Raw genomic sequence first — 11,636 nt, forward strand, 5'->3', positions numbered from 1 at the left:
TAAAGATGTAACACCATAAACCTTTTCTTAAGCTCTCAAGAACCTTTTGTGCGCTCCCTAGAACTATATAAGCGTCGAAACCTCTGATACAGAAAAACTTGACAAAGCATTGCGAAGTGCCTAGAAAGTTCAAAAAGGAGTGTCTGTCAAAGATCCAGAAAAAATTGAATGAAGCGCGCCAGAGTGCCGTCCACTGTTTCCCAATCTCCTATGTTTAAGAGGTTGCCGGAAGCACCAACAGTTAATGCTTTCCAGAGCCTTCTAGCGCGTTATAGTCTACGAGTATATGCTCACATGCTTTAGGATACTAATTTTGATAACTAAAAATGATAATACAGACAAATTTTTCTTGCACTTTGTGTGGAACTGTAGATCATATCCATGTAACGGAACCCACTTATTAAAACAAAAAAGTAAAATTTTATGGAAAGCATCAATTGTGTAAGTTGTAATTATTTATTTTCTGCATTACGTAGAACTCGGTATTCTTACTTGTCGGGGAACCCCCGTAACATCTTTACAGGGGGCACCACCTGCCGCTGCAATTTATTCGCGAAGGCGCGCAGGTCCCCCAACACGTGTAAAATTTTTCACTCCCTTTTCGGTAATTATTTTTCGGTACGCCGATATAAAGTAGCTACCTGTTAAAGAAAAACTTTGCTATTTTTGGCGATTCATTCCGTTTAGTGTACTAATGTGTACTTATCTCGATTATGATACTTTTTTACGCAGCTCGCACGTCGTGGTAGTAGACGGCCATATTGATTATTGGCGTTATCTTCGTGCATTCTTTTAGGCTTCTGCCAGTTGAAGGTGGAACTGACGTATCTGTGAATTCGTTACTGTAATTTGATTGTTGTGCGAATTATTTTAAGAGGTAGGTTTGCCTACGTTAAAGAGGGAGTTATACGAGTGAGTTATTTTTAGGTTTTTTTTACAGTACCAGTATACTTAAGGTTATCGGGTGTGGGAAATCATTCCATCATTTACCCTGACACCTCCATCCATTGCGAGTTATATACAGAGTGTTCTTTTAAAGATGGGCCATGGAAAGTACACACCTAGCGTAACGCAATGTAAAGGCGTTGAGTTATTTAAAATGGGCCATAGGCAAATTTACTCCTCCATACCTTTTGGGATTAGATAAGGAATTCGGTCACGCATATACAGGGTGTTCCATAATATATACGCAGGACTTCAGGATAGCTCCTCCAAAAATTTGAAAAAAGTTTTTATTAACCTACCCTCTAAAATGCAATTTCTTGACCTGAAACGTTCCTCGTACACTAACGAAATGACAACTTGTCGTCTTTGATTCCAATTAAACGTCTGTTCGCAAAGGCTCATCTGAATTTTCGTATGCTATTATCACAGATGTAAATATACTATACAACTGTGCTATTATCCCTTCCTCGTCACTATAGCAATTTGATTACCCCATGCTTTTCTAAAATAAAAATTATTCTTAATGGTGGAATCTTCATGTTATAATATCACATCATACCAAAGTTTCCTAGGTTTGTAGACTGCGAAGCAACAACAATAGGAAACTCTGTAATATATATATAACTTCACGTCACCTTGGTAGATAAGATCTCAAAAATTAAGAGTTGGTTTATATTTTCTAGGTTTTTTTTTATCTTTTAAACGCAATTTCCCAGTATTACTCTCATGAATTAAAAATCAAATATTAAAGTGTTCTTGAAAACCGTCCTTCTACGAGCGTAATTGAATTACTAAAAAATACTAAAAGGGTCGCATTTGTACCCCAATATTAATTGACATTTGAATGTTTATCTGGGCACAATTTGTTATCTGCTGGCTGTTACTCTACCTTTTTAAAGCGACTACAGTCTAAAACGCTCGCAACCATACTTTTAGTTTTAACACTGCCTGTAAAATATAGTGAAATGCAGTAATAAATAACTTTTCAGAAGTTATAGCAATTGCACAATCACTAATATTCCTGGATAAAGAAGTTATTCTTTTCGTTTACGAGTCATCATATCAATCAAAGCTTTATGGACGTTCCGAGATTTATTAGCGATAAACGTAATTAAAAAATATTAAAAAAAGTATTATTACATTTACGTCACTACAGCCGGGGATATAATATTGTTGTAAACACTCCTTTCCCCACTTACTTTTATTTACATCTTGAACGTTTGCTGATGATTGCTCAGAAAAAATCCGCTAGTTGGTATTAGTTGTCAATTTTAATTATAGAAAATTCAAGTTGCGAATTTTGTCAAAATATACAAAGTAAAGTGAAATATGTCGTATGTTATAAATTTATAATTATTACAACGGTAGGTAATATTTCAAATTCTTTACTGTCAACCTGCAAAACTTGTTAATGTACTGTTGCGTTTTGAAATTTAGATTAGTCTTCATATACCTACTTGTACTTATTAACTACTTTTTTATGTTTCTTTTCATATAGTCAAGTGACTTTTACTTCTTGTAACATTAAGATTCTGCCGACGATCTTAAACTTGCAGCAACGTTGCTTATATTACGTATTTTATGTCCCAGGAAGCACAATATATCAAAAATTTGATTTGGTATGTACTGCAATTGCGCTTATGTAATTGCATTATAAATTATTCACACTTGAATCGACCAGTAGTTTCAAGGAAATGGGAACTTCCCTTTACAATCTTGGCATGCTACCCCTGTTAGACGAGGATGATTTGCCGAGACGTGTTCTTGTCAAACATTGTTCTGTACTTTATTGTTTGACAGGATACAACCGTCTTACTTCAAATTAATTAAATCAAGACTTCACGAAGTGATTTAGGGCCGGTTCTATAATTAGACCATCGAATTTCAGTTTAATTTGAATGCGATCGCTTCTGTTAATAGAACCAATCCGATGTGTAACCGTAAGAGACAGCTTGCCCTCTTAGTTTTCCCTTCTCTCTCACCTGCAGTATCCGTGCTACGCATTGGCAGCTCAGTCCATTTATTATATTATATGTCGATGAATTAGGTTTACGCAGAATAAGATATCCTTGGAATAACTGCCATAGAAACAAGTATCCCATTGGATGACGCAATGGGAACCAACACAGCCGTCGACAGCTTATGCTCGGTATATATCTGCATTGTAAAATCGGCCCTTTGAGCCGTGTCGATTTGGAGGAAGGTAATAGCAACATGTTTTCTGACTTGAGTTTCAAAGGCTCTTGACGGCCGTCAACCAGCAAAACCGACAGCAATGTGGCTTGTATTCGACAATTTTTCGACTCTGACCGGCGGCGATGAACTGAGTTTGTCGTCTAATGTTCTGTTTTGCATTGTTACCGAAGATTTAGAGATAATTTATTGTGCGCTAGGGTGTTATCAGACGACCAAAAGACCAGCAAGCAGAAATTTTACTTAAAAATTTACAACTCAGGCGTCAAACCATAAGCCTCAATTGAACATTGGGTCGAGTGACACATCATTGGAAAAGGCTTTTTATTTCTCACACGCCTATGTTTTCAAATTTGAGCGAGTCCATTGAAGGATACAGGGTGCCAAATGACAAATAATTCAAATAAATATTCAAGCTTTTACGTAAATGGGGGTCATTCAACCTTGATAATTTTGAAAATGAAATAACGACACCACAAAAATAAAGCCATTGACCTCTGATAAAAATGGAACATTACACCGCAAACAATTGCAGATCATTGAACTTTGATAACCTTGAAAATTAGATAAGATTAGTGAGGAGATTGATGACCTTGAAAATAAAAATACATGAACAAAAATGAGGGTTATTGACATTTGTTGACCTTGACTTTGAATATTACACCACAAAAAATGGCAGTTATTGCACTTTGATAACCTTCAAAATGAAATACAGCGCCACAAAAATAGTGTTTTTGCCTTCTAATGACCTTGCAAATGAAATATTACACAACAAAAAATGGTAGGTCTTTGGACTTTGATAACCTTGCAAATATAATACACCACAAAAATTGGGGTTATTGAGCTTTGAAATAAGATAAGATATGACAAGAATCCGGTAATTGGTCTTTGATGACATTGATATTAAAAATAGAATCAGTTACAAAATTGTCATTGGACCTTTCTTAACCTTGAGAATGGAATATTACACCCAAAAAAATGGAAACAATTGAACTTTGATAACCTTGAAAATGAAATACGACACCACAAAACTGAAAAAGAAATAACTTTGATTACCTTGAAATCATTGTAAAAAAATGATCTGAAATTGATCTTTAATTACCTTGGGAATAAAATGTGGCAACCTCGAAATATACACCACAAGAAACAGAGCCATTGATCTGTGATGACCTGACAATGGAATATTACACCGCAAAAAAATTGGAGGTTATTGAACTTTGATAGCCTTTGCAATACGACACCACAAACATAGGGCCGTTGACCTTGAAAATCAAATATGACTACAAAAATGAGAACTTTGACAGAACACTGACCTTGATGACCTTGTGAGTAGAGTGGCACCGCAAAAATGGTGTCATTGACCATTGGTAACATTGAAAGAGAAATATGATAATATAAACAAGTGGGGCGATTGGCCCCCGATGACCTTGAAAGCCTACTTTCCAAGGACATCGCCACGTGGAACGCATTTTTCACCTCAACCCACTTTTGAAGATGACCACCAGACCGCGAGTGACCTTGAAAGGTCGAGGTTCGGTATAGTATATCTCAGTGGCGCAACTAGTCTCCGGGAACAGGCAGGTACTGGATTGGTGAAAAAGGCGCCACTCACCACTGCTTACTTACCTTAAAAATGCAGTGCCATTTTTCTAGGTACTTACAGTAGCGTTGCTGTAATGATGATGGAACTTTCAGTATGTAGTGCTATTTATTAAGAAGTAGACATAGGGATTTATGTATATTGTTTTTCCCTATGTCTGTCTACTGTTGCAAAACAAAATCTCTTCTGAAGGGCGCCTAATTTCATACAACCAAAATGATTTCTTAAAACAAATTAAGATTGGCCGTCTCATTAATTAATTTGAATATCGTTGCGTTAGCTTCCTTATTTTTATTTTCGTTCGTGTGCGATGTATTCAACTGCGGAAATAGTTGATATTGTCAATTGGTATAGTGCCGGCAACAGTTTAAAGAGCGTAAGAGATTTGTTGGATTGGTTTTCTTTCACGATACTTAATTTCATTCATTTTGCAGGTTGTGATACAGATTCATTGCCATAGCAATTTTTTGAAATACATCTACTTTTCACATTTCCTTTATACAGTGAATGGCGAGATAGATGGATTTCGTTTATAAAAGAAGCGATGAATCGGTCTGTAGTAAAATGTATGTAATTTCAGTACTATCCCCCAAAAAATTAAATATATTGAATGTGTGTACGCCACTGCGCGTATGAACGTCCGCCATATTGAGAATCCTAATAGGATCCTAGCTAATACTACATAAGCTCCTTCCTTAGTCTTTTATTTCAATGATTCAAATTAATTAATATGACAGCCAGATGTTTATTTGTTTTAAAAAGTTATTTTGGATGCATAAAATTAGGCGCCCTTCAGAAGAGATTTTGTCTTTTGAAAGTAGGCATTTGATGTTAACATGGAAATATAAACGACTTTCAAAACGACGCCCTAATGATCACTTTAGAAATACTTTCAAAAAGGCGCCACAGTGCCAAAATTTCCCTAGGTGGGTGAGGGGACCCGGCTAACACCCCTTAGTTGCGCCTCTGGTATATCTACTGAACACGTTCATTACAAATATATATTAGCTACACAACACAATCCCGAAGAACCATAAACCATGAGTAATTACCCTTTATACTCTTAAAACCTTCTAAAGGCATCCTTAATATGAGCAACTGATGAATTAGATGATATGCCCTACGTTTTGTCTTCGTTTTATACTGGTACGACCTTATTTTAGTGAACCAGGCGTATTTATGTTACATAGGTAGTTTGTTGTATTTACCTAAGCCCTACAATCAAGTGTATCTTCCAAAGGAGTCGCTCGAATTTGAAAACTAAACCATAGGTGTGTAGGAAATTAAGAGCCCTTTCTAATGATGTAGCAGCGGTGTAAATTTTTGAATAAAAGATGATCCCTTTGTAACCAAAATCGACATGTTTTTGGGTTTTTTTCCAAAACTATTTTGTTACGAGTTATTCAGTCTGTTTCGTTGTCGTTGTGCCACCCTGTATAACTAAAAATTAATCGCCGAAATTTCTAAAAAAATTTACGGAAAGATGTAAAAAACAATTTTTCTTTTTTCCGTCATTTTAAATCGCCAGATACCAGATGGCGTCAAAGCGAGATCTACGATACTACGGCGCTAGACAAATTTTGTCAGATTGTACGGCTGATGGACAAGAATCCAAACTGTCGACGGTCAAATGTATCAATAAATTATGCATGCAGGTTTCTGATGTATTATAGTATTTTACATTATTAGCCAGGTAAGTGAGTTTTTACTGGCGATAGGAGAAGTTGAATGGCGAGCCGTCAGGCGAGCCTGCCATCTCCTAGAGCCAGTAAAAACTATTACCTGGCGTATAATGTACAATATTTTATTTGTTACTCATTTGCAAACGTAAATAATTAGTTCTTAAATTGATCTCGAAGAAATGTCTAAAATATCATATTATCCATGTAACAGAGATTTCGCATTAATTCTGGCCAATGAAATTACTAGATTACTAACTTGTAAAATTTTTACACGTCAGCTGTCAGTTTTACAAGTCAGTAGCGTTTAAAGATGACGTTTACCCGTTTGCGTTTTGTCTTGTTAATCAACGTTTACAACTGAGTAACAAATAAAAACATTTTCCGAAATTTTAACGGGAACGTGAACAGGATTTTATGTTTTACAATCGAAGAGAGATTTGAAATTCTCCGAAATTCGATAAACGGTAACGGGATTACTCAAAGGCGGTACGAAGTTCGCCGAGACTGCTAGTAACTAAAACAAAGAGACTAAACTATAATCATTATGCTTCTAGTTTACCCCCCAACCCCATACGTTAATCGAATTGGCTGCCAAACGAACTTGGCCGAGTTTATCATTCGACTATCACGCATTTTCGTAACCATTTCTATGAGAAAAATACTCGAAGACTATTTCAAATATCTTCTTACACTTAAACATTTATTTTAGAGACAGAAACATTTGCATTAATCCTTTTTATTGGCCTACAAAATGGCAAAAACTCGAAAACCTTTACAAGTTCTGAAAACCCAAAGCTACGATCGACCCAAATCAGGGGGAGGGGGGAGGGGGTCCAGTGTTCTACTAAGCTGGGTTGAAAAGGATGGTAGCTACGAAGGCATTATTTTGTAACCCAAATTAAGCATTCCGTATCCCTGTTAACAAGTAAAAAGGGCCTCCTGATAAATAGAATTTTTGAGTTCAGCCTGTCTTCTCTTCGTCAAAATCCCTCTCGTTTGAATTCACACTGCCGTCAGATAAATAACGAAACCACCATGCATAAATATTTACACTATTGCAGATGGCATTATCAATTATGATGTAATTACCGCAGAAAAATATATTACCGTGACCGGTTGCATTTGAAATTATTTGCTGAAGTCGTTCAACCTCATCTGTGTCAATGTAAAGATTAACGATATTTAAAGTTTTATTTTAAAACGTTTCAACAAAAATACACGCACATCCTGTTTGATATCATTGCAATGGTAATAAACCAATTATTATTCAATATAAATACGAATTAAATACTAACATATAATAAAACAGCTCGAACCTGTTTAACGATAGGTGCTTTTTAATTATTAGGTTTTATGACGGTTGTCTCATTTTGAAAATAAAAGAGCTCTCCGTTAATCAGCATGAGATCGCGCGCTCTGCACACTTTTTCCTTGTTCGATGAAAACTCCTGTATTTTAAACGATACAGAGTGAATGGTCCAGGATCGAGTTACCTTACCATGGTGAGCTGAGCACAAAAAGCGGTGCCACAAAACAAAGCGATGCGTAAAGATTACGATTTAGGTAAATTCAGAAATAAAATTTCCACACTTAAAACTTGTATTTCCATTTTAAGGGCCATTTACTCTATTTTAATAGTGCATTAATTATCTTTTCAGTCACCCACAAGCGAAGTTTCCACCATAGTTATCATTACGAAATAGCCGGGTATTCCGAAACGCTTTTACGTTTCCTCCGTATAGGTAAGATCGCGATTGGGGATCTAAAAAAGTTGTCTTAAGATAGCCGTTATTTTGGATTAAAATCTATTATAATAAAATTAGTTTACCGTCCACGAACAAAAAGTAGGTACCTGAAATGTGACGAAAGAAAACGACGTATAAGGTTACACCTTTGAGATTTACGAAAAGCTTTATAGGTACCTAATTAAAATTCAGCACGCATCACGTACGGTTTTATCGTTTTTAATAAGGTGTAATAACGGCAGCGCCTCTTCTACGTACCTATCCTTTCCACTGAAGAATACACTTACTACCGCATTTTTATCGACAAAATTGATTTAGGAATAAATAAATTCAAAGTTCTCGGAAAATATTTATTTGAATCGTTATCATTTTTTGGTCGTTTTGTGTTATAGCTACCTACAATGTCAATTTGGTTGACCAGACATCACTCCACAAATCAGCAACTGCATTCAAATGTTTCTGATTTTAGATAAGAGCTGAAAACGGCAGCGTGCAGTGTGTTAAAGTTAAAGGCATTTTGTGTCAGGTCTGTTCGATTAAAGCGAGTTGATTTGTGGTTTGGCCATTCCGTAGGAAATTTACAAAAAATAATGAGAAAAACCAAAATACATTTCTCGTTAACGTCAAAATATGATTTTGGATTAACCGCAATCGTATTTTTTACACTTCACTTTTAAGTTTGAGCTTTGCCGATACAAGTTTAAAAGAGTCAATATTTGCTACTTGTAACAACAATAAACAAGTCAGTACGGTACTATGTAATAGTACAATCCAAATTGGTGAAAATTCTGATTAGTTAATCCCCAAAACCAGGACCGGACTGGACCTACCGAACGGCCCGGGCGAGGCCTACGATACTTACAGGCATATGAAGTACATTACGGCTTATGGAAAATCCGTGCGCGGCTCCACTATTTTTTTTACTCCGGATCCGTTCAACATAGAACCACGAAATTCCAATTAGAGCTTGCCAATAGTACATACAATCAAATTATGGTGTTCGTTAATTTTTAATAACATTGGGAATAATTTGTTTTAAAGTTTAAAGCCTTAAAGATGAAAAGATGATCGTATATCCGGGTTTTTCTATTTTTACACAATCATATTTTTTTTATAGGTCTTTTAAACTAGAATTATATGTTTCCCCAATTATGCGTATATGTATAATGCCTTATTAGCTGGTATTAGTGTAGTTTTAACAGGCCCTACAAAATCGTGGATTTATTATCCGCGCGGAGTAAAATTCACCATGCGAGAAACTTTGTTGCTATTATTGCTAGTATTGTATCACATATATCAAATGAATTGTGGCCAAAGGACACAAAAACGTTTTACAGAAGGGATTTTTAAGAAATGGTCTGTTGTTTTCCTTTTTTCAGCAGCTAAAGCTAAAGTAATTAGCGCGATGTCAAGAATACGCGAACTCGCAAAGTAAATCATTATTATTTTTCAAGTAATTGTTACTAATCGATTTTCAAAAGGTGTTTGTAAGATTTAAATGTCCATTAAATTTACAAAATTAAAAATATTATATACAGGTTTAATATGGAATATATAACTCTCGCCAGGAAAGATTGCCGGTCACAGCACACCTTGTGTCGATGGATAATCTATGTTTTTCTTAAGATGCGAGCGACTTCCAGAATAGGATCGTGCTAATGTTGAACGAAAAGTCTTTTTGTTCAACATTGACACGCGATTCTATCCCGGAAGTCGCTTACATCTTTAGAAAAACATAGATCGTAGATCGGGATCAAGTGTTCTGTGACCGGCAATCTTTCCTGGCGAGAGGTTTAGCTTATATTGTCGTTAATATAAATTTTACAGTAAAGTATAGAAAAGTAAAATGGAAAGTTTTTACAAAAAAACATTTGTCCATTTATTATTATTATTTTAATATAAGCAGGTTAATGGTATCCATCCAGATTGTCACCTCTAACCGTTGGAACAATTCTTCAAAGTTCACTTATCCTATCTTTATCTTTTGCGTTTGTAGAGGGTAGAAATGGTACAAACATATCGTTTGTTAACTTTTCGTTTTATTCTGTAAGCTCAAGTAATACTAATAAATCGATATAGATATAAAATTGACGTTTGTAGACTAGAGCGGCCGATCCATTTGCATATTGCAAAAATGCAATGTTAGACGTCTAATTTCATTTCTTTTTGAAAATCTTATCAAGCACTCGCATTTAAATGCAAAACTATTATTGCGGCATAATAAATCCTTCATTAATAAATCATAACTAATTGGGTCTTAACTTAATGCTACTATCAAATCGTGTCAATAAATCATAAGTTTTTATAAACGCGCAAAATTAAATCACAAACAAAAGTAGTTCTCATTTGTAATGCAAGTAGATGTCATGTGTATCTAAGATTCTCATTACCACATCCTAATCTAACGGGTTATTTACTTACACTTCCTCGAGTTCTCTGCAAACACTGGAGAGGCATTACATTAGGAATAGGTTACAAAAAATATTTGCTCATTGTTAATCAGAGAATTGGCAAATAGTCACGCGTTTCTAACCACCTATTTTAACTTATGACCTCCGATTACCGTCTAACGAGAGAAGTAATGTAGGGTTTCATTTGTCACCGCTTTGAATAGACTATGCATCACGACACATTCACAAAATCCGTTTTTAGAACTCCTTGTATACGTAATCCCATCAATATCTAACAGTCATGTATCGGACGTATGGGGGTTGAAACAATAATTTATTTATAAAGGATCATCAGGCCCTTTATAATTTTGTGTTGTTTGCCGTCCGTCCCTCCAATAGTGTGCACTAATTCTTTTAGGCTTTAGGTAACGCCTAAGCTTTATTTAAGCAAATTCTGAAAAAATAATTAAATCACTACCAACCTTCGGTATAACCAGAAGTCGTATAAAATTGAAAATATCAACTGATATGTAGTCATCAAATAACTCACATTAAACTTTTTAGAAATCTATTCGCATAATAATCGACTCAGCTGCTCGTTGGGTACGTAAATCTGTAAAATCAAACAGTGAAAATTATCTTCGTTTATCTTCGTTATCTCGCACATGACGTTGTTAGTAAATAAAGCCCTCTAATTGCTATTAAATAAAGTGAAACATTTTACGTACGGGAATCGGAAATTACGTTGACAACACTTAAATTTTCACTACAGGGCGGCTCGCTCTCACTTTCGGTATTATTTCAATCTAGAGAAACGAGTCCCCCTGCAGTTTACACAACAATATATTTTGTTGCATATTAGGTTAGACCGAATTAATCAAATAATAATAAGAGTAATAATCTCTTTTGGCCAATAAAAGGCAGTTTATTCACTGAAGGAACATATTTTGAAAACAATTCAAAAAACCCAAATGATTCAAAAACGTTTTGGATATAACACAAAATTTAGTTCAAATGTTACGTAGACTTAAAAATTGGATAAAATATGAAGCATCTCGTTTAAATTACTAAGTCAACTTCA

At 35.2% G+C, this 11,636-nt stretch overlaps 1 long non-coding RNA gene across 1 annotated transcript; it reads right to left on the reverse strand.

The window, feature by feature from the left end:
• Positions 1-364: 364 nt before the first annotated feature.
• On the reverse strand, positions 365-1,840 carry LOC116173121. Its single transcript, XR_004145877.1, has 3 exons — positions 1,768-1,840; positions 1,505-1,716; positions 365-1,447 (listed from the first exon to the last, which is right to left on the reverse strand). It is a non-coding gene; the product is annotated as an uncharacterized LOC116173121 (long non-coding RNA).
• Positions 1,841-11,636: the final 9,796 nt, after the last annotated feature.

The sequence above is a fragment of the Photinus pyralis genome, unplaced genomic scaffold, assembly GCF_008802855.1.
Source record: "Photinus pyralis isolate 1611_PpyrPB1 unplaced genomic scaffold, Ppyr1.3 Ppyr1.4_LG6, whole genome shotgun sequence".
NCBI classification, from domain to species: domain Eukaryota; kingdom Metazoa; phylum Arthropoda; class Insecta; order Coleoptera; family Lampyridae; genus Photinus; species Photinus pyralis.